This window comes from Ascidia mentula, chromosome 8 (genome assembly GCF_947561715.1).
Source record: "Ascidia mentula chromosome 8, kaAscMent1.1, whole genome shotgun sequence".
Classification (NCBI taxonomy): Eukaryota; Metazoa; Chordata; class Ascidiacea; order Phlebobranchia; family Ascidiidae; genus Ascidia; species Ascidia mentula.
Genome location: NC_138573.1, coordinates 14,288,593 through 14,313,099, shown reverse-complemented (window position 1 = coordinate 14,313,099; position 24,507 = coordinate 14,288,593). Strand labels below are relative to the sequence as shown.

The 24,507-nt window shown below is 39.0% G+C and overlaps 1 protein-coding gene across 1 annotated transcript in view; it reads right to left on the bottom strand.

The window, feature by feature from the left end:
* LOC145912030 (uncharacterized) overlaps nt 1-24,507 on the bottom strand; it is a 227,957-nt gene that overhangs the window by 70,888 nt on the left and 132,562 nt on the right. The gene's annotated exons all lie outside the window — the stretch shown is intronic.

Here is a 24,507-nt window from a genome sequence, read left to right as displayed (position 1 = left end):
GAAGAAATTTTGTTGGTACGAATTTTGACTATATCCACACAATCAGACTGCTGATGCTCTTAGTGCGATTATCCTGTGGAGCAAAAAAATCAAGAAATACATCACCATTTTCCAGTTATTACAGAGATTATTTGCCGGAAAAGTACTGTTAGAAACTGGGTAAAAATATCAAATATTTTCATAAAAACAGTTGCTTTACTGTAAATAAAATAATCAAATTCAAACTAAAATTTAACAACAAATTTGAGAAAATAAAAAAAAAATAACTACAATTTCTTCAACATTGTTACAACATAGAAATAAAGTTAAGACACGAAGTCAGATTTTAAATGTGCAACAATTCAACTTCACTTACCATTAAAACCGAAACTGGAAATAGATTTTTGACACGGCGCCTACGAGTCACATGACTGGTTTCGTCATCAGCGATCACGTGACGCTCGCCAGCCGATCTCGCCTTGGAAATTCGTCAAGGGTATCACGGAGTGTGGGTGAGATTTTGGGGGCTGCGATAGGGATGGGGTCGAAGGGCATTGCGTCGGGGTTGAGTGGTGGAAGTGTTTCGTCCACTCTGTGAAGATAAACTCTGTTTATTGTTTCAACTTTAAATCGAAAAACATATTTCTATGCGAATGGAATAAAAACATACGTTGTTCTAAAGAAAACACTAACCTTACCCTAACAACCCCCAAAACTTATTTTAAAATTGCCTTAAAAATGTCATTTAGCATTTTAGAAATTAAGCATAGGCTATGGTTGTTTTTCTAGCAACTTCAGTAAAAACATTCGTCTGACCCGTTTTCGATGTCGATTTCAGCGAGAAGTTCGGCTTTCTTTTGTTCCAGCAGCAAATCCAGTTCGGAATCGTTCGGTTGGTAAAAATCTTTACCTGTACGTCGGTTTGTGTCTGATAAAATTTTTAGATATGAGGATGAGAAATTTATATTAAAAAACTAATAAAGCTAATTAAACAACAAAATCAAAATTCGCTTGCATTTCGATTATATAGAAAGAAAGCATATGCTTGCATTGCTTGTTACAAAAAAAACTGCTGTCAAAATGTTTTACTGTTAGTTGGGGCTGGAGATTTGAGACGTTGATGAGGTTCGGAAGTGACGTCAGTGCTGGAAGATGCAGATTCTTTTTTTTGTTCTTTCTCTTCCATTGACTGCTTTGCTTTTGGGTTAATCCCACTGTTTGTAATTCTAACAAGCCGGAAAAGCGAAATCAATTTAGCGCCGAGGAAAAAGACAACGGCATAACTTCTTTAACCATTGTTACTGGAATGGTTTGCAAATTTTTGAAACCCGATGTGAATAAAGCATAAATTATTGTTTATTTTCGATTCATTTGAGTTTCATTACACTACATGTTTTCAGATATTTGCATCAAAAAAGAAAACACGAAAGCCGAAAGTAAACTAGTCTTTGCAATATTTTCTTGCTTTAAATGGACTGACCTCGGTAGTTCGCTAGAGGGCGCTCGTTAGCAACGTCCCAAACCTAATTGCAAGCGATCAACTATATATTTTGTGTGACTGTGAGACTTTGATAATAAAAAAGACGCTTTGGACATAAAGATAGTTCGCGGTAATACCTCGCCGTGGCCGACCTGTTATTTTGCAAAATCAAACAATTTTTTGGTTGCAAAAATACTTTTTGTGATCAGAACCAAGGGTTAACGAAGTTAGTCATGGCCAAAACAAAGTTTACAACCATTTTCTGAACATTTTCTGATGCGTGTTGCACAATTAAGTGGTGCTGTACATTGTACTGGCATTACCTCCACTGCGCCATCGCACGAAGCTGAAGCGAGTTGATTGGATCTTTGGCGTTCCATGAAATGTTGGTTATTCTGGCTGTGTGGCCCGAGAGGCCACGGAACGATTTAGTGATTACCGGAATTGTAAAACCTGAATTTCAACTGGAAGGACAAATCGCCAATTTGGTGTTTAAGAGTTTTCGACAGTTAAATACAACATACGTTAACCCAAACCCACTCGTGTAGGGCCTTTTCAGTCTCATACCAAAATAAGCAAACAAGAATATCCAATTGAAGTGATTCGCTGTTCTGCTCGAGTTACTTCTTAAATTATGTCTTTAATGTCGCGGAACTAAACTGAAAGTTTATTTATTTATGACCGATGGGAATCCTATTTGATTAACGCATTTGACATTAGATCGCACGTGAGTTCTAATTGTTGTGTTTTCCTAACCTGACTTAATTAACTCTCCATGCAAACACTACACCAATGTTTATTTACCATGAACAATTTTGGATATGAGATTAACACACGCAATTATACCAACGCCAAACTAAGTGAATTTACAACTGAGGAGAGCACAGTACAGCTGCGCTGCCCCGCTCCGCCTCAGCTGAACGCACACGGAAAGTTTCATTATACCGGAGGGAAACAAAGCGAACAAAGTGTTGTGAAAAGAAGGGCGATCCAAGGACTAACGGTCAGCGAACAGTTAATAAAAGACGCACTCTCACACAAAACAATGAAGGACTTCTCTAAGGCGACACACTTAAGCTGGCCGATAAAATCACATAAAAACACAGCTGTTGCGTAGAAACTAGTAACGAGATCAAATCACGTGAGAAAGCAACCGTTGCTATACATTTTGAAATGAGATGCTGGACAAGACGCTACCTAAAATGCCTTAACACAAAAATACCCATGGAAAGAGATTCCGGACGTTGATGACGAAACTGGCTGTTATGTGACCATAGTTCATATTTCCATGAATGCAAACGTTGCTATGTAACGTAAAAATACGTGACACCATAGAGCACAAAGAAAAAGAAACGATTATTCGTAAATTTTGTCATTTGGAAATAAAACGTTAACCTTCTCTCTCCAATGACCCACACATTCTAACAGACATTTGGCCTTTTCTGTTCGACGCACGCGATCGCAAACTTCATGTTCTATTCGGATGATCAATGACGCAACAAACAAACGTCCATAACGGAAAGTGGATAAGAAGAATTGAGCACTTATTGGGCATTTTCAACCAACAGAATGAACACTAAAAATGAATATATACACGTTTGTTTCGTGGCAATCCTAGTGGAAACCGCTGACGTAAGACAATGAGCGACAGAGACATGTTAACACACAATTAGACGTAACCCAATCGCGTGGGTAGTTTGAGTACAAGGCTCGACGAGGGCAAAAGGTCGAAAACAGGGTTGTTGATTGGTTACAATGTATATGCTAGTTAAAACACATGGCATATAGATTAATCTCGTGTTCTTGGAAAAAAGAACACTGAGGGAGTGCATTCATATGGAAGTGTAGGTGGAATACCTAGCTGTACTTCACACTTTCGGTAAAGACCCACACATGTACGGAAGTCATCATCCCTACTGAAATTGTCCCATGCAATAAATTGGCACATCGTCATGACTTGTTTGGCAGCGCGCATGCAGTCTTTGTAGTGATTGCATTCAAAAAGTGCCACAACTAACTTTGTTCCAACTTTGATGCACGACTGAAAATCAAGTGGCCAGTAATGGTTTAGGGAAAAACAAAAACCCTTTTTTGCATAAATCAGTGCCTCATGGCATCTATTCAGTTTTAAAAGACAAAATCCCATCATCCTGCACAAGTCTAATCGAGGATATTCTCCAATGGAACGAATATTAGTCGTTTCGAATTCTAGAAGCAGCTTTTCTGCCTGCTTGAGTTGTTGTTCCGCTTCCTCCCAATCATTTTCTTTTTCATGTTTGTCAGCTTGTCTCATGCACATTATAAATTTAAAACCAGCAATAAACCCATTTTCCCAATTAAATTGTGTTGGATGTGTTGAACTTGACAAAAGTTGGACGTTTGCACATAATATGTCAAGAAGACAGACGGATTCTTCAAATTTCCCGAGTTCCCCATAAGACATCCACAAAGTGTAATATGCAAAGTTGATATATATGTCAGAACCTTCATGGGTGTGCAAAGATTTCCGTTGATTTATCATTTTCTTAGCAACAAGTATTGCCATGTCGTATTTTGACAAATTTAGTAGGCATAAGGCATAAAATACGGCAGCGTTGGGCGAGTTACTTGTTTTGTAATAGATGTTGAAGTATTTTAGGGCCCTTACATCACGTCCAAGTGAGAGGAAACACAAACCAAAACATAGAATAAATTGTTCTTTTGGTTCATCGTCGACAGGGTATTGTGAGAAATGCATGATCTTGTTTGTTTTACGAAGGTATTTGAGTGCACATTTAAAATTGCCTATATGTTTTAAACATGAGGTTCCAGTGAGATGCAGATGCAACTCAAATTTAATTACAAATCTGTCGTTGTTTTTCCTATCTCGCAAGTTTCGTAAATGAAATTTCACTCTTTGCAAACATTCCTTGTATAGTTTGCAACCTTCTAGGGCAAACAATTCGCTTTTATGAAATCGGATGTCGTCAAATGAATAACTTTCGGTTGGTTTATATTTCCACTCACGTACCAACTGATTGGCAAACTGAAACAACTCCAACTCCAATGAAATGGTAATTTGATCTTGATAAACCTCAATAGATTTATACGTTTGCATTGCTTTTGTTGTAAAACACTTCTCAACATGAACTTGCAAGGACATTGATATGCTCAGACAGTCGACAAGTGCCCTGTTTCCAATCTCTCTTGCTAAGTATGCGGTACACGATGTGAAACTAAAAGAATCTGTCACTTTCGAACTATGATAAATATCTTGTTGAGATAAAGCATTATTGTAGATTCTAAGGCGGGCCTCACATGCAACAGCCAAACAAAACTGAAGCTTGTCATGATCAGCATCTTCAATGTGATTGCTCTGAAGCAGTTCGTCTATGACGTCAAACCCGTTGTTTTGTACACAGCCATGTAACTCACCAAGGGCATGAACAAACAAAGCAGAACTTCGGTAAAAAAAGCGTTTTACATCTAGTTTATGTTCGATATTTAAATCCAAAAGTGAGCATATTTCCAAATCCCTTGTGACTTGCTGAACATTGGATGTATCAAAAAGCTCCAGATTATGACTTTGCTGCACGTGTTTTTGAAACTGAACATACGTAGTAATATCTCCATACACATGACATGATTTTGTCAACATATCTGCCAATTGGTATCCCTCTTTACAGCCTTCTTCGCTGTCTAAGAACTTGACCATCTCGCTTACTGGCTTAATTAACTCATTTATCCAGGGTTTATCTGGAGTTCTTGTTTGTCTTCCGAGTGGATGTTTACTTGCATGCGGTGCAAATCCATCAGGCCTAATTCCACATGGAGTGTATTTGTCATAAAACCAATTATTTTCTTCTTCAAATGGATGATTTAAACATGGAATACACAAACATGATAGAATAGTTTCCTCTAATAAAATGATAATCAGTAGAAAAACTGTGGCAAACCATCTAAAATACTCAGTAATTTCGCCGTAATTTTGAACATTTTGAATTCCTTCTTCTAAAACGATGATGTGTTCAAAGTGAGAGTAAGGAGTAATTTCTTCTCTTGCCAAGGAGCCCATTCCCACCACTGAAAACTTACAAGGTAGTTTACCCAATATGCTGACTACATGGTTGGCTATACCTTTCATAATGAATTTGTACTGGTCAGACATATCTTTCTGCAATCTTCTGATGTGACCAGCCCGGCTTTTTCTTAACATGTTGAGATCCCCTTCTTTTAAATTATCTGGTATTGGGTTTAGCAATTTCAACTTCTCGTTTGTTTTTTCTCTAAAGACTTTTAATTGTTGTTTTGCTTCCTTGATGGCAGCGTAAACAATATCTGCGTTCTGATTTGAAGCCTTGGCTAATGTTAAAATGTGTAAACACAACTTGTTTAGATCTTTTTCAATATCCTTTGCATTATCTGGTTTTCGTACTATCGCTGAAGTTAATAATGCAGCGCTTTGTAGAAGACATACATTGTTCGGACTTTTTTCTTTGTATAATAATCCCAGTTTGTGCAGAATTGTTGCTGATTCTTTGGGGTCTGCTTCTACTCCGTTATAGCAGTACTCATTTTTCAATTTTTTGGCTAAATCTTTTTCCGATTCCATGATGTATTAAAACCCATTAATACCTGTCAAAAGCAAAGTTAAGCCATCATTCGCCTGAGCAGTTTTAAGAACGCCTTTTCGTTTGTCAACAAAAATCTAAACCATCAACCTGAATAAGCTTTCCAGGTATTGCCTTTAACGTTGCTGTAGTATTTAACTGCCCAATTTTAATTCGCTTTGATAAAAAACAAAGAATCAACGGGCGAATACCTGTCAAAGGCAAGCTTACACCGCGGCGTCATTCGCTAAAACAATTTTAAGAACGCCTTTTCGTTTGTTAACATAAAGCTAAAGCATATACTTGAATAAGGTTTCCAAGCATCGCCTTCAACGTTGCTGCAGTATTTAACCGCCCAATTTTGATTCGATTAGATGAAAAACAAAGAATGTACGGACGAATACCTGTCAAAGGCAAACTTACACCGCGGCGTCATTCGCTAAAACAAATTTAAGAACGCCCTTTCGTTTGTTAAGAAAAAGCTAAAGCATATACTTGAAAACGGTTTCCAAGCATCGCCTTCAACGTTGCTGCAGTATTTAACCGCCCAATTTTGATTCGCTTTGATGAAAAACAAAGAATGAACGGGCGAATACCTGTCAATGGCAAGCTTACACCGCGGCGTCATTCGCGAAAACAAATTTAAGAACGCCCTTTCGTTTGTTAACATAAAGCTAAAGCATATACTTGAATAAGGTTTCCAAGCATCGCCTTCAACGTTGCTGCAGTATTTAACCGCCCAATTTTGATTCGCTTTGATGAAAAACAGAGAATGAACGGGCGAATACCTGTCAAAGACAAGCTTACACCGCGGCGTGATTCGCCAAAACAATTTTAAGAACGCCCTTCCTTTTGTAAAAAAAAAGCTATAGCATATACTTGAATAAGGTTTCCAAGCATCGCCTTCAACGTTTCTGCAGTATTTAACCGCCCAATTTTGATTTGATTAGATGATAAACAAAGAATGAACTGGCGAATACCTGTCAAAGGCAAGCTTACACCGCGGCGTCATTCGCTAAAACAATTTTAAGAACGCCCTTTCGTTTGTTAACAAAAAGCCAAAGCATATACTTGAATAAGGTTTCCAAGCATCGCCTTCAACGTTGCTGCAGTATTTAACCGCCCAATTTCTGTTCGATTAGATGAAAAACAACCAATAAACGGGCGAATACCTGTCAAAGGTAAGCTTAATTAGCGCCATCATTCTCCAAAACAGTTTTAAGAATTCATTTTCGTATGTAAACATAAAGCTAAAGCATATACTTGAATAAGGTTTACAAGCATCGCCTTCAACGTTGCTGCAGTATTTAACCGCCCAATTTTGATTCGATTAGATGAAAAACAAAGAATGTACGGGCGAATACCTGTCAAAGACAAGCTTAAATTGCGCCGTCATTCGCTAAAACAGTTTTAAGAACGCCTTTTCTTTTGTTAACATAAAGCTAAAGTATATCATTGAATAAGGTTTCCAAGCATCGACTTCAACGTTGCTGCAGTATTTAACCGCCTAATTTTGATTCGATTAGTTGAAAAACAAAGAATGTACGAACGAATACCTGTCAAAGGCAAGCTTAATTTGAGCCGTCATTCGCTAAAACAGTTTTAAGAACGCCTTTTCGTTTGTTAACATAAAGCTAAAGTATATCATTGAATAAGGTTTCCAAGCATCGCCTTCAACGTTGCTGCAGTGTTCAACCGCCCAGTTTTGATTTGCTTCGATGAAAAACAAAGAATGTACGGGCGAATACCTGTCAAAGGCACGCTTAATTTGCGGCGTCATTCGCCCAAACAGTTTAAGAATGCCTTTTCGTTTGTTAACATAAAGCTAAAGCATATACTTGAATAAGGTTTCCAAGCATCGACTTCAACGTTGCTGCAGTATTTAACCGCCCAATTTTGATTCGATTAGATGAAAAACAAAGAATGAACAGACGAATACCTGTCAAAAACAAGCTTAATTTGCGCCGTCATTCGCCAAAACAGTTTTCAGAACGCCTTTTCGTTTGTTAACATAAAGCGAAAGCATATACTTGAATAAGGTTTCCAAGCATCGCCTTCAACGTTGCTGCAGTATTTAACCGCCCAATTTTGATTCGATTAGATGAAAAACAAAGAATGTACGGGCGAATACCTGTCAAAGGCAAGCTTAATTTGCGCCGTCATTCGCCAAAACAGTTTTAAGAACGCCTTTTCGTTTGTTAACATACAGCTAAAGCATATACTTGAATAAGGTTTCCAAGCATCGCCTTCAACGTTGCTGCAATACTTAACCGCCCAATTTCTGTACTATTAAATGAAAAACAAAGAATGAACAGGCGAATCCCTTTCACAGACACGCTTAATTTGCGCCGTCATTCGCCAAAACAGTTTTAAGAATGCCTTTTCGTTTGTTAACATAAAGCGAAAGCATATACTTGAATAAGGTTTCCAAGCATCGCCTTCAACGTTGCTGCAGTATTTAACCGCCCAATTTTGATTCGATTAGATGAAAAACAAAGAATGTACGGGCGAATACCTGTCAAAGGCAAGCTTAATTTGCGCCGTCATTCGCCAAAATAGTTTTGAGAACGCCTTTTCGTTTGTTAACATACAGCTAAAGCATATACTTGAATAAGGTTTCCAAGCATCGCCTTCAACGTTGCTGCAGTATTTAACCGCCCAATTTTGATTCGATTAGATGAAAAACAAAGAATGTACAGACGAATACCTGTCAAAAGCAAGCTTAATTTGCGCCGTCATTCGCCAAAACAGTTTTCAGAACGCCTTTTCGTTTGTTAACATAAAGCTAAAGCATATACTTGAATAAGGTTTCCAAGCATCGCCTTCAACGTTGCTGCAGTATTTAACCGCCCAATTTTGATTCGCTTTGATGAAAAACAAAGAATGAACGGGCGAATACCTGTTAATGGCACGCTTACACCGCGGCGTCATTCGCGAAAACAAATTTAAGAACGCCCTTTCGTTTGTTAACATAAAGCTAAAGCATATACTCGAATAAGGTTTCCAAGCATCGCCTTCAACGTTGCTGCAGTATTTAACCGCCCAATTTTGATTCGCTTTGATGAAAAACAAAGAATGAACGGGCGAATACCTGTCAATGGCAAGCTTACACCGCGGCGTCATTCGCGAAAACAAATTTAAGAACGCCCTTTCGTTTGTTAACATAAAGCTAAAGCATATACTTGAATAAGGTTTCCAAGCATCGCCTTCAACGTTGCTGCAGTATTTAACCGCCAAATTTTGATTCGCTTTGATGAAAAACAAAGAATGAACGGGCGAATACCTGTCAATGGCAAGCTTACACCGCGGCGTCATTCGCGAAAACAAATTTAAGAACGCCCTTTCGTTTGTTAACATAAAGCTAAAGCATATACTTGAATAAGGTTTCCAAGCATCGCCTTCAACGTTGCTGCAGTATTTAACCGCCCAATTTTGATTCGCTTTGATGAAAAACAAAGAATGAACGGGTGAATACCTGTCAAAGGCAAGCTTACACCGCGGCGTCATTCGCTAAAATAATTTTATGAACGCCTTTTCGTTTGTTAACAAAAAGCTAAAGCATATACTTGAATAAGGTTTCCAAGCATCGCCTTCAACGTTGCTGCAGTATTTAACCGCCCAATTTTGATTCGCTTTGATGAAAAACAGAGAATGAACGGGCGAATACCTGTCAAAGACAAGCTTACACCGCGGCGTGATTCGCCAAAACAATTTTAAGAACTCCCTTCCTTTTGTAAAAAAAAAGCTATAGCATATACTTGAATAAGGTTTCCAAGCATCGCCTTCAACGTTGCTGCAGTATTTAACCGCCCAATTTTGATTTGATTAGATGATAAACAAAGAATGAACTGGCGAATACCTGTCAAAGGCAAGCTTACACCGCGGCGTCATTCGCTAAAACAATTTTAAGAACGCCCTTTCGTTTGTTAACAAAAAGCCAAACCATATACTTGAATAAGGTTTTCAAGCATCGCCTTCAACGTTGCTGCAGTATTTAACCGCCCAATTTCTGTTCGATTACATGAAAAACAACCAATAAACGGGCGAATACCTGTCAAAGGTAAGCTTAATTAGCGCCATCATTCTCCAAAACAGTTTTAAGAATTCATTTTCGTATGTAAACATAAAGCTAAAGCATATACTTGAATAAGGTTTCCAAGCATCGCCTTCAACGTTGCTGCAGTATTTAACCGCCCAATTTTGATTCGATTAGATGAAAAACAAAGAATGTACGGGCGAATACCTGTCAAAGGCACGCTTATTTTGCGCCGTCATTCGCCAAAACAGTTTTAAGAATGTCTTTTTGTTTGTTAACATAAAGCTAAAGCATATACTTGAATAAGGTTTCCAAGCATCGACTTCAACGTTGCTGCAGTATTTAACCGCCCAATTTTGATTCGATTAGTTGAAAAACAAAGAATGTACGGACATATACCTGTCAATGGCAAGCTTAATTTGCGCCGTCATTCGCTAAAACAGTTTTAAGAAAGCCTTTTCGTTTGTTAACATAAACCTAAGTATATCATTATATAAGGTTTCCAAGCATCGCCTTCAACGTTGCTGCAGTGTTCAGCCGCCCAGTTTTGATTTGCTTAGATGAAAAACAAAGAATGTACGGGCGAATACCTGTCAAAGGCACGCTTAATTTGCGGCGTCATTCGCCCAAACAGTTTTAAGAATGCCTTTTCGTTTGTTAACATAAAGCTAAAGCATATACTTGAATAAGGTTTCCAAGCATCGACTTCAACGTTGCTGCAGTATTTAACCGCCCAATTTTGATTCGATTAGATGAAAAACAAAGAATGTACAGACGAATACCAGTCAAAAGCAAGCTTAATTTGCGCCGTCATTCGCCAAAACAGTTTTCAGAACGCCTTTTCGTTTGTTAACATAAAGCTAAAGCATATACTTGAATAAGGTTTCCAAGCATCGCCTTCAACGTTGCTGCAGTATTTAACCGCCCAATTTTGATTCGCTTTGATGAAAAACAAAGAATGAACGGGCGAATACCTGTCAATGGCAAGCTTACACCGCGGCGTCATTCGCGAAAACAAATTTAAGAACGCCCTTTCGTTTGTTAACATAAAGCTAAAGCATATACTTGAATAAGGTTTCCAAGCATCGCCTTCAACGTTGCTGCAGTATTTAACCTCCCAATTTTGATTCGCTTTGATGAAAAACAAAGAATGAACGGGCGAATACCTGTCAATGGCAAGCTTACACCGCGGCGACATTCGCGAAAACAAATTTAAGAACGCCCTTTCGTTTGTTAACATAAAGCTAAAGCATATACTTGAATAAGGTTTCCAAGCATCGCCTTCAACGTTGCTGCAGTATTTAACCGCCCAATTTTGATTCGCTTTGATGAAAAACAAAGAATGAACGGGCGAATACCTGTCAATGGCAAGCTTACACCGCGGCGTCATTCGCGCAAACAAATTTAAGAACGCCCTTTCGTTTGTTAACATAAAGCTAAAGCATATACTTGAATAAGGTTTCCAAGCATCGCCTTCAACGTTGCTGCAGTATTTAACCTCCCAATTTTGATTCGCTTTGATGAAAAACAAAGAATGAACGGGTGAATACCTGTCAAAGGCAAGCTTACACCGCGGCGTCATTCGCTAAAACAATTTTATGAACGCCTTTTCGTTTGTTAACAAAAAGCTAAAGCATATACTTGAATAAGGTTTCCAGGCATCGCCTTCAACGTTGCTGCAGTATTTAACCGCCCAATTTTGATTCGCTTTGATGAAAAACAGAGAGTGAACGGGCGAATACCTGTCAAAGACAAGCTTACACCGCGGCGTGATTCGCCAAAACAATTTTAAGAACGCCCTTCCTTTTGTAAAAAAAAAGCTATAGCATATACTTGAATAAGGTTTCCAGGCATCGCCTTCAACGTTGCTGCAGTATTTAACCGCCCAATTTTGATTTGATTAGATGATAAACAAAGAATGAACTGGCGAATACCTGTCAAAGGCAAGCTTACACCGCGGCGTCATTCGCTAAAACAATTTTAAGAACGCCCTTTCGTTTGTTAACAAAAAGCCAAAGCATATACTTGAATAAGGTTTCCAAGCATCGCCTTCAACGTTGCTGCAGTATTTAACCGCCCAATTTCTGTTCGACTAGATGAAAAACAACCAATAAACGGACGAATACCTGTCAAAGGTAAGCTTAATTAGCGCCATCATTCTCCAAAACAGTTTTAAGAATTCATTTTCGTATGTAAACATAAAGCTAAAGCATATACTTGAATAAGGTTTCCAAGCATCGCCTTCAACGTTGCTGCAGTATTTAACCGCCCAATTTTGATTCGATTAGATGAAAAACAAAGAATGTACGGGCGAATACCTGTCAAAGTCACGCTTAATTTGCGCCGTCATTCGCCAAAACAGTTTTAAGAATGCCTTTTCGTTTGTTAACATAAAGCTAAAGCATATACTTGAATAAGGTTTCCAAGCATCGCCTTCAACGTTGCTGCAGTATTTAACCACCGAATTTTGATTCGATTAGATGAAAAACAAAGAATGTACGGACGAATACCTGTCAAAGGCAAACTTAATTTGCGCCGTCATTCGCCAAAACAGTTTTCAGAACGCCTTTTCGTTTGTTAACATAAAGCTAAAGCATATACTTGAATAAGGTTTCCAAGCATCGCCTTCAACGTTGCTGCAGTATTTAACCGCCCAATTTTGATTCGCTTTGATGAAAAACAAAGAATGAACGGGTGAATACCTGTCAAAGGCAAGCTTACACCGCGGCGTCATTCGCTAAAACAATTTTATGAACGCCTTTTCCTTTGCTAACAAAAAGCTAAAGCATATACTTGAATAAGGTTTCCAGGCATCGCCTTCAACGTTGCTGCAGTATTTAACCGCCCAATTTTGATTCGCTTTGATGAAAAACAAAGAATGAACGGGCGAATACCTGTCAAAGACAAGCTTACACCGCGGCGTGATTCGCCAAAACAATTTTAAGAACGCCCTTCCTTTTGTAAAAAAAAAGCTATAGCATATACTTGAATAAGGTTTCCAGGCATCGCCTTCAACGTTGCTGCAGTATTTAACCGCCCAATTTTGATTTGATTAGATGATAAACAAAGAATGAACTGGCGAATACCTGTCAAAGGCAAGCTTACACCGCGGCGTCATTCGCTAAAACAATTTTAAGAACGCCCTTTCGTTTGTTAACAAAAAGCCAAAGCATATACTTGAATAAGGTTTCCAAGCATCGCCTTCAACGTTGCTGCAGTATTTAACCGCCCAATTTCTGTTCGATTAGATGAAAAACAACCAATAAACGGGCGAATACCTGTCAAAGGTAAGCTTAATTAGCGCCATCATTCTCCAAAACAGTTTTAAGAATTCATTTTCGTATGTAAACATAAAGCTAAAGCATATACTTGAATAAGGTTTCCAAGCATCGCCTTCAACGTTGCTGCAGTATTTAACCGCCCAATTTTGATTCGATTAGATGAAAAACAAAGAATGTACGGGCGAATACCTGTCAAAGTCACGCTTAATTTGCGCCGTCATTCGCCAAAACAGTTTTAAGAATGCCTTTTCGTTTGTTAACATAAAGCTAAAGCATATACTTGAATAAGGTTTCCAAGCATTGCCTTCAACGTTGCTGCAGTATTTAACCACCGAATTTTGATTCGATTAGATGAAAAACAAAGAATGTACGGACGAATACCTGTCAAAGGCAAACTTAATTTGCGCCGTCATTCGCCAAAACAGTTTTCAGAACGCCTTTTCGTTTGTTAACATAAAGCTAAAGCATATACTTGAATAAGGTTTCCAAGCATCGCCTTCAACGTTGCTGCAGTATTTAACCGCCCAATTTTGATTCGATTAGATGATAAACAAAGAATGTACGGGCGAATACCTGTCAAAGGCAAGTTTAATTTGCGCCGTCATTCGCCAAAACAGTTTTAAGAACGCCTTTTCGTTTGTTAACATAAAGCTAAAGCATATACTTGAATAAGGTTTCCAAGCATCGCCTTCAACGTTGCTGCAGTATTTAACCGCCCAATTTTGATTCGCTTTGATGAAAAACAAAGAATGAACGGGCGAATACCTGTCAATGGCAAGCTTACACCGCGGCGTCATTCGCGAAAACAAATTTAAGAACGCCCTTTCGTTTGTTAACATAAAGCTAAAGCATATACTTGAATAAGGTTTCCAAGCATCGCCTTCAACGTTGCTGCAGTATTTAACCGCCCAATTTTGATTCGCTTTGATGAAAAACAAAGAATGAACTGGCGAATACCTGTCAATGGCAAGCTTACACCGCGGCGTCATTCGCGAAAACAAATTTAAGAACGCCCTTTCGTTTGTTAACATAAAGCTAAAGCATATACTTGAATAAGGTTTCCAAGCATCGCCTTCAACGTTGCTGCAGTATTTAACCGCCCAATTTTGATTCGCTTTGATGAAAAACAAAGAATGAACGGGCGAATACCTGTCAATGGCAAGCTTACACCGCGGCGTCATTCGCGCAAACAAATTTAGGAACGCCCTTTCGTTTGTTAACATAAAGCTAAAGCATATACTTGAATAAGGTTTCCAAGCATCGCCTTCAACGTTGCTGCAGTATTTAACCTCCCAATTTTGATTCGCTTTGATGAAAAACAAAGAATGAACGGGCGAATACCTGTCAATGGCAAGCTTACACCGCGGCGTCATTCGCGAAAACAAATTTAAGAACGCCTTTTCGTTTGTTAACATAAAGCTAAAGCATATACTTGAATAAGGTTTCCAAGCATCGCCTTCAACGTTGCTGCAGTATTTAACCGCCCAATTTTGATTCGCTTTGATGAAAAACAAAGAATGAACGGGCGAATACCTGTCAATGGCAAGCTTACACCGCGGCGTCATTCGCGCAAACAAATTTAAGAACGCCCTTTCGTTTGTTAACATAAAGCTAAAGCATATACTTGAATAAGGTTTCCAAGCATCGCCTTCAACGTTGCTGCAGTATTTAACCTCCCAATTTTGATTCGCTTTAATGAAAAACAAAGAATGAACGGGCGAATACCTGTCAATGGCAAGCTTACACCGCGGCGTCATTCGCGAAAACAAATTTAAGAACGCCCTTTCGTTTGTTAACATAAAGCTAAAGCATATACTTGAATAAGGTTTCCAAGCATCGCCTTCAACGTTGCTGCAGTATTTAACCGCCCAATTTTGATTCGCTTTGATGAAAAACAAAGAATGAACGGGTGAATACCTGTCAAAGGCAAGCTTACACCGCGGCGTCATTCGCTAAAACAATTTTATGAACGCCTTTTCGTTTGTTAACAAAAAGCTAAAGCATATACTTGAATAAGGTTTCCAAGCATCGCCTTCAACGTTGCTGCAGTATTTAACCGCCCAATTTTGATTCGCTTTGATGAAAAACAGAGAATGAACGGGTGAATACCTGTCAAAGACAAGCTTACACCGCGGCGTGATTCGCCAAAACAATTTTAAGAACTCCCTTCCTTTTGTAAAAAAAAAGCTATAGCATATACTTGAATAAGGTTTCCAAGCATCGCCTTCAACGTTGCTGCAGTATTTAACCGCCCAATTTTGATTTGATTAGATGATAAACAAAGAATGAACTGGCGAATACCTGTCAAAGGCAAGCTTACACCGCGGCGTCATTCGCTAAAACAATTTTAAGAACGCCCTTTCGTTTGTTAACAAAAAGCCAAAGCATATACTTGAATAAGGTTTTCAAGCATCGCCTTCAACGTTGCTGCAGTATTTAACCGCCCAATTTCTGTTCGATTACATGAAAAACAACCAATAAACGGGCGAATACCTGTCAAAGGTAAGCTTAATTAGCGCCATCATTCTCCAAAACAGTTTTAAGAATTCATTTTCGTATGTAAACATAAAGCTAAAGCATATACTTGAATAAGGTTTACAAGCATCGCCTTCAACGTTGCTGCAGTATTTAACCGCCCAATTTTGATTCGATTAGATGAAAAACAAAGAATGTACGGGCGAATACCTGTCAAAGGCACGCTTATTTTGCGCCGTCATTCGCCAAAACAGTTTTAAGAATGTCTTTTCGTTTGTTAACATAAAGCTAAAGCATATACTTGAATAAGGTTTCCAAGCATCGACTTCAACGTTGCTGCAGTATTTAACCGCCCAATTTTGATTCGATTAGTTGAAAAACAAAGAATGTACGGACATATACCTGTCAAAGGCAAGCTTAATTTGCGCCGTCATTCGCTAAAACAGTTTTAAGAAAGCCTTTTCGTTTGTTAACATAAACCTAAGTATATCATTATATAAGGTTTCCAAGCATCGCCTTCAACGTTGCTGCAGTGTTCAGCCGCCCAGTTTTGATTTGCTTAGATGAAAAACAAAGAATGTACGGGCGAATACCTGTCAAAGGCACGCTTAATTTGCGGCGTCATTCGCCCAAACAGTTTTAAGAATGCCTTTTCGTTTGTTAACATAAAGCTAAAGCATATACTTGAATAAGGTTTCCAAGCATCGACTTCAACGTTGCTGCAGTATTTAACCGCCCAATTTTGATTCGATTAGATGAAAAACAAAGAATGTACAGACGAATACCTGTCAAAAGCAAGCTTAATTTGCGCCGTCATTCGCCAAAACAGTTTTCAGAACGCCTTTTCGTTTGTTAACATAAAGCTAAAGCATATACTTGAATAAGGTTTCCAAGCATCGCCTTCAACGTTGCTGCAGTATTTAACCGCCCAATTTTGATTCGCTTTGATGAAAAACAAAGAATGAACGGGCGAATACCTGTCAATGGCAAGCTTACACCGCGGCGTCATTCGCGAAAACAAATTTAAGAACGCCCTTTCGTTTGTTAACATAAAGCTAAAGCATATACTTGAATAAGGTTTCCAAGCATCGCCTTCAACGTTGCTGCAGTATTTAACCTCCCAATTTTGATTCGCTTTGATGAAAAACAAAGAATGAACGGGCGAATACCTGTCAATGGCAAGCTTACACCGCGGCGTCATTCGCGAAAACAAATTTAAGAACGCCCTTTCGTTTGTTAACATAAAGCTAAAGCATATACTTGAATAAGGTTTCCAAGCATCGCCTTCAACGTTGCTGCAGTATTTAACCGCCCAATTTTGATTCGCTTTGATGAAAAACAAAGAATGAACGGGCGAATACCTGTCAATGGCAAGCTTACACCGCGGCGTCATTCGCGCAAACAAATTTAAGAACGCCCTTTCGTTTCTTAACATAAAGCTAAATCATATACTTGAATAAGGTTTCCAAGCATCGCCTTCAACGTTGCTGCAGTATTTAACCTCCCAATTTTGATTCGCTTTGATGAAAAACAAAGAATGAACGGGCGAATACCTGTCAATGGCAAGCTTACACCGCGGCGTCATTCGCGAAAACAAATTTAAGAACGCCCTTTCGTTTGTTAACATAAAGCTAAAGCATATACTTGAATAAGGTTTCCAAGCATCGCCTTCAACGTTGCTGCAGTATTTAACCGCCCAATTTTGATTCGCTTTGATGAAAAACAAAGAATGAACGGGTGAATACCTGTCAAAGGCAAGCTTACACCGCGGCGTCATTCGCTAAAACAATTTTATGAACGCCTTTTCGTTTGTTAACAAAAAGCTAAAGCATATACTTGAATAAGGTTTCCAGGCATCGCCTTCAACGTTGCTGCAGTATTTAACCGCCCAATTTTGATTCGCTTTGATGAAAAACAGAGAATGAACGGGCGAATACCTGTCAAAGACAAGCTTACACCGCGGCGTGATTCGCTAAAACAATTTTATGAACGCCTTTTCGTTTGTTAACAAAAAGCTAAAGCATATACTTGAATAAGGTTTCCAGGCATCGCCTTCAACGTTGCTGCAGTATTTAACCGCCCAATTTTGATTCGCTTTGATGAAAAACAGAGAATGAACGGGCGAATACCTGTCAAAGGCAAGCTTACACCGCGGCGTCATTCGCTAAAACAATTTTATGAACGCCTTTTCGTTTGTTAACAAAAAGCTAAAGCATATACTTGAATAAGGTTTCCAGGCATCGCCTTCAACGTTGCTGCAGTATTTAACCGCCCAATTTTGATTCGCTTTGATGAAAAACAAAGAATGAACGGGTGAATACCTGTCAAAGGCAAGCTTACACCGCGGCGTCATTCGCTAAAACAATTTTATGAACGCCTTTTCGTTTGTTAACAAAAAGCTAAAGCATATACTTGAATAAGGTTTCCAGGCATCGCCTTCAACGTTGCTGCAGTATTTAACCGCCCAATTTTGATTCGCTTTGATGAAAAACAGAGAATGAACGGGCGAATACCTGTCAAAGGCAAGCTTACACCGCGGCGTCATTCGCTAAAACAATTTTATGAACGCCTTTTCGTTTGTTAACAAAAAGCTAAAGCATATACTTGAATAAGGTTTGCAGGCATCGCCTTCCACGTTGCTGCAGTATTTAACCGCCCAATTTTGATTCGCTTTGATGAAAAACAGAGAATGAACGGGCGAATACCTATCAAAGACAAGCTTACACCGCGGCGTGATTCGCCAAAACAATTTTAAGAACGCCCTTCCTTTTGTAAAAAAAAAGCTATAGCATATACTTGAATAAGGTTTCCAGGCATCGCCTTCAACGTTGCTGCAGTATTTAACCGCCCAATTTTGATTTGATTAGATGATAAACAAAGAATGAACTGGCGAATACCTGTCAAAGGCAAGCTTACACCGCGGCGTCATTCGCTAAAACAATTTTAAGAACGCCCTTTCGTTTGTTAACAAAAAGCCAAAGCATATACTTGAATAAGGTTTCCAAGCATCGCCTTCAACGTTGCTGCAGTATTTAACCGCCCAATTTCTGTTCGATTAGATGAAAAACAACCAATAAACGGGCGAATACCTGTCAAAGGTAAGCTTAATTAGCGCCATCATTCTCCAAAACAGTTTTAAGAATTCATTTTCGTATGTAAACATAAAGCTAAAGCATATACTTGAATAAGGTTTCCAAGCATCGCCTTCAACGTTGCTGCAGTATTTAACCGCCCAATTTTGATTCGATTAGATGAAAAACAAAGAATGTACGGGCGAATACCTGTCAAAGTCACGCTTAATTTGCGCCGTCATTCGCCAAAACAGTTTTAAGAATGCCTTTTCGTTTGTTAACATAAAGCTAAAGCATATACTTGAATAAGGTTTCCAAGCATCGCCTTCAACGTTGCTGCAGTATTTAACCACCGAATTTTGATTCGATTAGATGAAAAACAAAGAATGTACGGACGAATACCTGTCAAAGGCAAACTTAATTTGCGCCGTCATTCGCCAAAACAGTTTTCAGAACGCCTTTTCGTTTGTTAACATAAAGCTAAAGCATATACTTGAATAAGGTTTCCAAGCATCGCCTTCAACGTTGCTGCAGTATTTAACCGCCCAATTTTGATTCGCTTTGATGAAAAACAAAGAATGAACGGGTGAATACCTGTCAAAGGCAAGCTTACACCGCGGCGTCATTCGCTAAAACAATTTTATGAACGCCTTTTCGTTTGTTAACAAAAAGCTAAAGCATATACTTGAATAAGGTTTCCAGGCATCGCCTTCAACGTTGCTGCAGTATTTAACCGCCCAATTTTGATTCGCTTTGATGAAAAACAAAGAATGAACGGGCGAATACCTGTCAAAGACAAGCTTACACCGCGGCGTGATTCGCCAAAACAATTTTAAGAACGCCCTTCCTTTTGTAAAAAAAAAGCTATAGCATATACTTGAATAAGGTTTCCAGGCATCGCCTTCAACGTTGCTGCAGTATTTAACCGCCCAATTTTGATTTGATTAGATGATAAACAAAGAATGAACTGGCGAATACCTGTCAAAGGCAAGCTTACACCGCGGCGTCATTCGCTAAAACAATTTTAAGAACGCCCTTTCGTTTGTTAACAAAAAGCCAAAGCATATACTTGAATAAGGTTTCCAAGCATCGCCTTCAACGTTGCTGCAGTATTTAACCGCCCAATTTCTGTTCGATTAGATGAAAAACAACCAATAAACGGGCGAATACCTGTCAAAGGTAAGCTTAATTAGCGCCATCATTCTCCAAAACAGTTTTAAGAATTCATTTTCGTATGTAAACATAAAGCTAAAGCATATACTTGAATAAGGTTTCCAAGCATCGCCTTCAACGTTGCTGCAGTATTTAACCGCCCAATTTTGATTCGATTAGATGAAAAACAAAGAATGTACGGGCGAATACCTGTCAAAGTCACGCTTAATTTGCGCCGTCATTCGCCATAACAGTTTTAAGAATGCCTTTTCGTTTGTTAACATAAAGCTAAAGCATATACTTGAATAAGGTTTCCAAGCATTGCCTTCAACGTTGCTGCAGTATTTAACCACCGAATTTTGATTCGATTAGATGAAAAACAAAGAATGTACGGACGAATACCTGTCAAAGGCAAACTTAATTTGCGCCGTCATTCGCCAAAACAGTTTTCAGAACGCCTTTTCGTTTGTTAACATAAAGCTAAAGCATATACTTGAATAAGGTTTCCAAGCATCGCCTTCAACGTTGCTGCAGTATTTAACCGCCCAATTTTGATTCGATTAGATGATAAACAAAGAATGTACGGGCGAATACCCGTCAAAGGCAAGTTTAATTTGCGCCGTCATTCGCCAAAACAGTTTTAAGAACGCCTTTTCGTTTGTTAACATAAAGCTAAAGCATATACTTGAATAAGGTTTCCAAGCATCGCCTTCAACGTTGCTGCAGTATTTAACCGCCCAATTTTGATTCGCTTTGATGAAAAACAAAGAATGAACGGGCGAATACCTGTCAATGGCAAGCTTACACCGCGGCGTCATTCGCGAAAACAAATTTAAGAACGCCCTTTCGTTTGTTAACATAAAGCTAAAGCATATACTTGAATAAGGTTTCCAAGCATCGCCTTCAACGTTGCTGCAGTATTTAACCGCCCAATTTTGATTCGCTTTGATGAAAAACAAAGAATGAACGGGCGAATACCTGTCAATGGCAAGCTTACACCGCGGCGTCATTCGCGAAAACAAATTTAAGAACGCCCTTTCGTTTGTTAACATAAAGCTAAAGCATATACTTGAATAAGGTTTCCAAGCATCGCCTTCAACGTTGCTGCAGTATTTAACCGCCCAATTTTGATTCGCTTTGATGAAAAACAAAGAATGAACGGGCGAATACCTGTCAATGGCAAGCTTACACCGCGGCGTCATTCGCGAAAACAAATTTAAGAACGCCCTTTCGTTTGTTAACATAAAGCTAAAGCATATACTTGAATAAGGTTTCCAAGCATCGCCTTCAACGTTGCTGCAGTATTTAACCGCCCAATTTTGATTCGCTTTGATGAAAAACAAAGAATGAACGGGCGAATACCTGTCAATGGCAAGCTTACACCGCGGCGTCATTCGCGAAAACAAATTTAAGAACGCCCTTTCGTTTGTTAACATAAAGCTAAAGCATATACTTGAATAAGGTTTCCAAGCATCGCCTTCAACGTTGCTGCAGTATTTAACCGCCCAATTTTGATTCGCTTTGATGAAAAACAAAGAATGAACGGGCGAATACCTGTCAATGGCAAGCTTACACCGCGGCGTCATTCGCGCAAACAAATTTAAGAACGCCCTTTCGTTTGTTAACATAAAGCTAAAGCATATACTTGAATAAGGTTTCCAAGCATCGCCTTCAACGTTGCTGCAGTATTTAACCTCCCAATTTTGATTCGCTTTGATGAAAAACAAAGAATGAACGGGCGAATACCTGTCAATGGCAAGCTTACACCGCGGCGTCATTCGCGAAAACAAATTTAAGAACGCCTTTTCGTTTGTTAACATAAAGCTAAAGCATATACTTGAATAAGGTTTCCAAGCATCGCCTTCAACGTTGCTGCAGTATTTAACCGCCCAATTTTGATTCGCTTTGATGAAAAACAAAGAATGAACGGGCGAATACCTGTCAATGGCAAGCTTACACCGCGGCGTCATTCGCGCAAACAAATTTAAGAACGCCCTTTCGTTTGTTAACATAAAGCTAAAGCATATACTTGAATAAGGTTTCCAAGCATCGCCTTCAACGTTGCTGCAGTATTTAACCTCCCAATTTTGATTCGCTTTAATGAAAAACAAAGAATGAACGGGCGAATACCTGTCAATGGCAAGCTTACACCGCGGCGTCATTCGCGAAAACAAATTTAAGAACGCCCTTTCGTTTGTTAACATAAAGCTAAAGCATATACTTGAATAAGGTTTCCAAGCATCGCCTTCAACGTTGCTGCAGTATTTAACCGCCCAATTTTGATTCGCTTTGATGAAAAACAAAGAATGAACGGGTGAATACCTGTCAAAGGCAAGCTTACACCGCGGCGTCATTCGCTAAAACAATTTTATGAACGCCTTTTCGTTTGTTAACAAAAAGCTAAAGCATATACTTGAATAAGGTTTCCAGGCATCGCCTTCAACGTTGCTGCAGTATTTAACCGCCCAATTTTGATTCGCTTCGATGAAAAACAGAGAATGAACGGGCGAATACCTGTCAAAGACAAGCTTACACCGCGGCGTGATTCCCCAAAACAATTTTAAGAACGCCCTTCCTTTTGTAAAAAAAAAGCTATAGCATATACTTGAATAAGGTTTCCAGGCATCGCCTTCAACGTTGCTGCAGTATTTAACCGCCCAATTTTGATTCGATTAGTTGAAAAACAAAGAATGTACGGACGAATACCTGTCAAAGGCAAGCTTAATTTGCGCCGTCATTCGCTAAAACAGTTTTAAGAACGCCTTTTCGTTTGTTAACATAAAGCTAAAGTATATCATTGAATAAGGATTCCAAGCATCGCCTTCAACGTTGCTGCAGTGTTCAACCGCCCAATTTTGATTCGATTAGATGAAAAACAAAGAATGAACAGACGAACACCTGTCAAAAGCAAGCTTAATTTGCGCCGTCATTCGCCAAAACAGTTTTAAGAACGCCTTTTCGTTTGTTAACATAAAGCTAAAGCATATACTTGAATAAGGTTTCCAAGCATTGCCTTCAACGTTGCTGCAGTATTTAACCACCGAATTTTGATTCGATTAGATGAAAAACAAAGAATGTACGGACGAATACCTGTCAAAGGCAAACTTAATTTGCGCCGTCATTCGCCAAAACAGTTTTCAGAACGCCTTTTCGTTTGTTAACATAAAGCTAAAGCATATACTTGAATAAGGTTTCCAAGCATCGCCTTCAACGTTGCTGCAGTATTTAACCGCCCAATTTTGATTCGATTAGATGATAAACAAAGAATGTACGGGCGAATACCCGTCAAAGGCAAGTTTAATTTGCGCCGTCATTCGTCCAAAACAATTTTAAGAACGCCTTTTCGTTTGTTAACATAAAGCTAAAGCATATACTTGAATAAGGTTTCCAAGCATCGCCTTCAACGTTGCTGCAGTATTTAACCGCCCAATTTTGATTCGCTTTGATGAAAAACAAAGAATGAACGGGCGAATACCTGTCAATGGCAAGCTTACACCGCGGCGTCATTCGCGAAAACAAAATTAAGAACGCCCTTTCGTTTGTTAACATAAAGCTAAAGCATATACTTGAATAAGGTTTCCAAGCATCGCCTTCAACGTTGCTGCAGTATTTAACCGCCCAATTTTGATTCGATTAGATGATAAACAAAGAATGTACGGGCGAATACCCGTCAAAGGCAAGTTTAATTTGCGCCGTCATTCGTCCAAAACAATTTTAAGAACGCCTTTTCGTTTGTTAACATAAAGCTAAAGCATATACTTGAATAAGGTTTCCAAGCATCGCCTTCAACGTTGCTGCAGTATTTAACCGCCCAATTTTGATTCGCTTTGATGAAAAACAAAGAATGAACGGGCGAATACCTGTCAATGGCAAGCTTACACCGCGGCGTCATTCGCGAAAACAAATTTAAGAACGCCCTTTCGTTTGTTAACATAAAGCTAAAGCATATACTTGAATAAGGTTTCCAAGCATCGCCTTCAACGTTGCTGCAGTATTTAACCGCCCAATTTTGATTCGCTTTGATGAAAAACAAAGAATGAACGGGCGAATACCTGTCAATGGCAAGCTTACACCGCGGCGTCATTCGCGAAAACAAATTTAAGAACGCCCTTTCGTTTGTTAACATAAAGCTAAAGCATATACTTGAATAAGGTTTCCAAGCATCGCCTTCAACGTTGCTGCAGTATTTAACCTCCCAATTTTGATTCGCTTTGATGAAAAACAAAGAATGAACGGGCGAATACCTGTCAATGGCAAGCTTACACCGCGGCGTCATTCGCGAAAACAAATTTAAGAACGCCTTTTCGTTTGTTAACATAAAGCTAAAGCATATACTTGAATAAGGTTTCCAAGCATCGCCTTCAACGTTGCTGCAGTATTTAACCGCCCAATTTTGATTCGCTTTGATGAAAAACAAAGAATGAACGGGCGAATACCTGTCAAT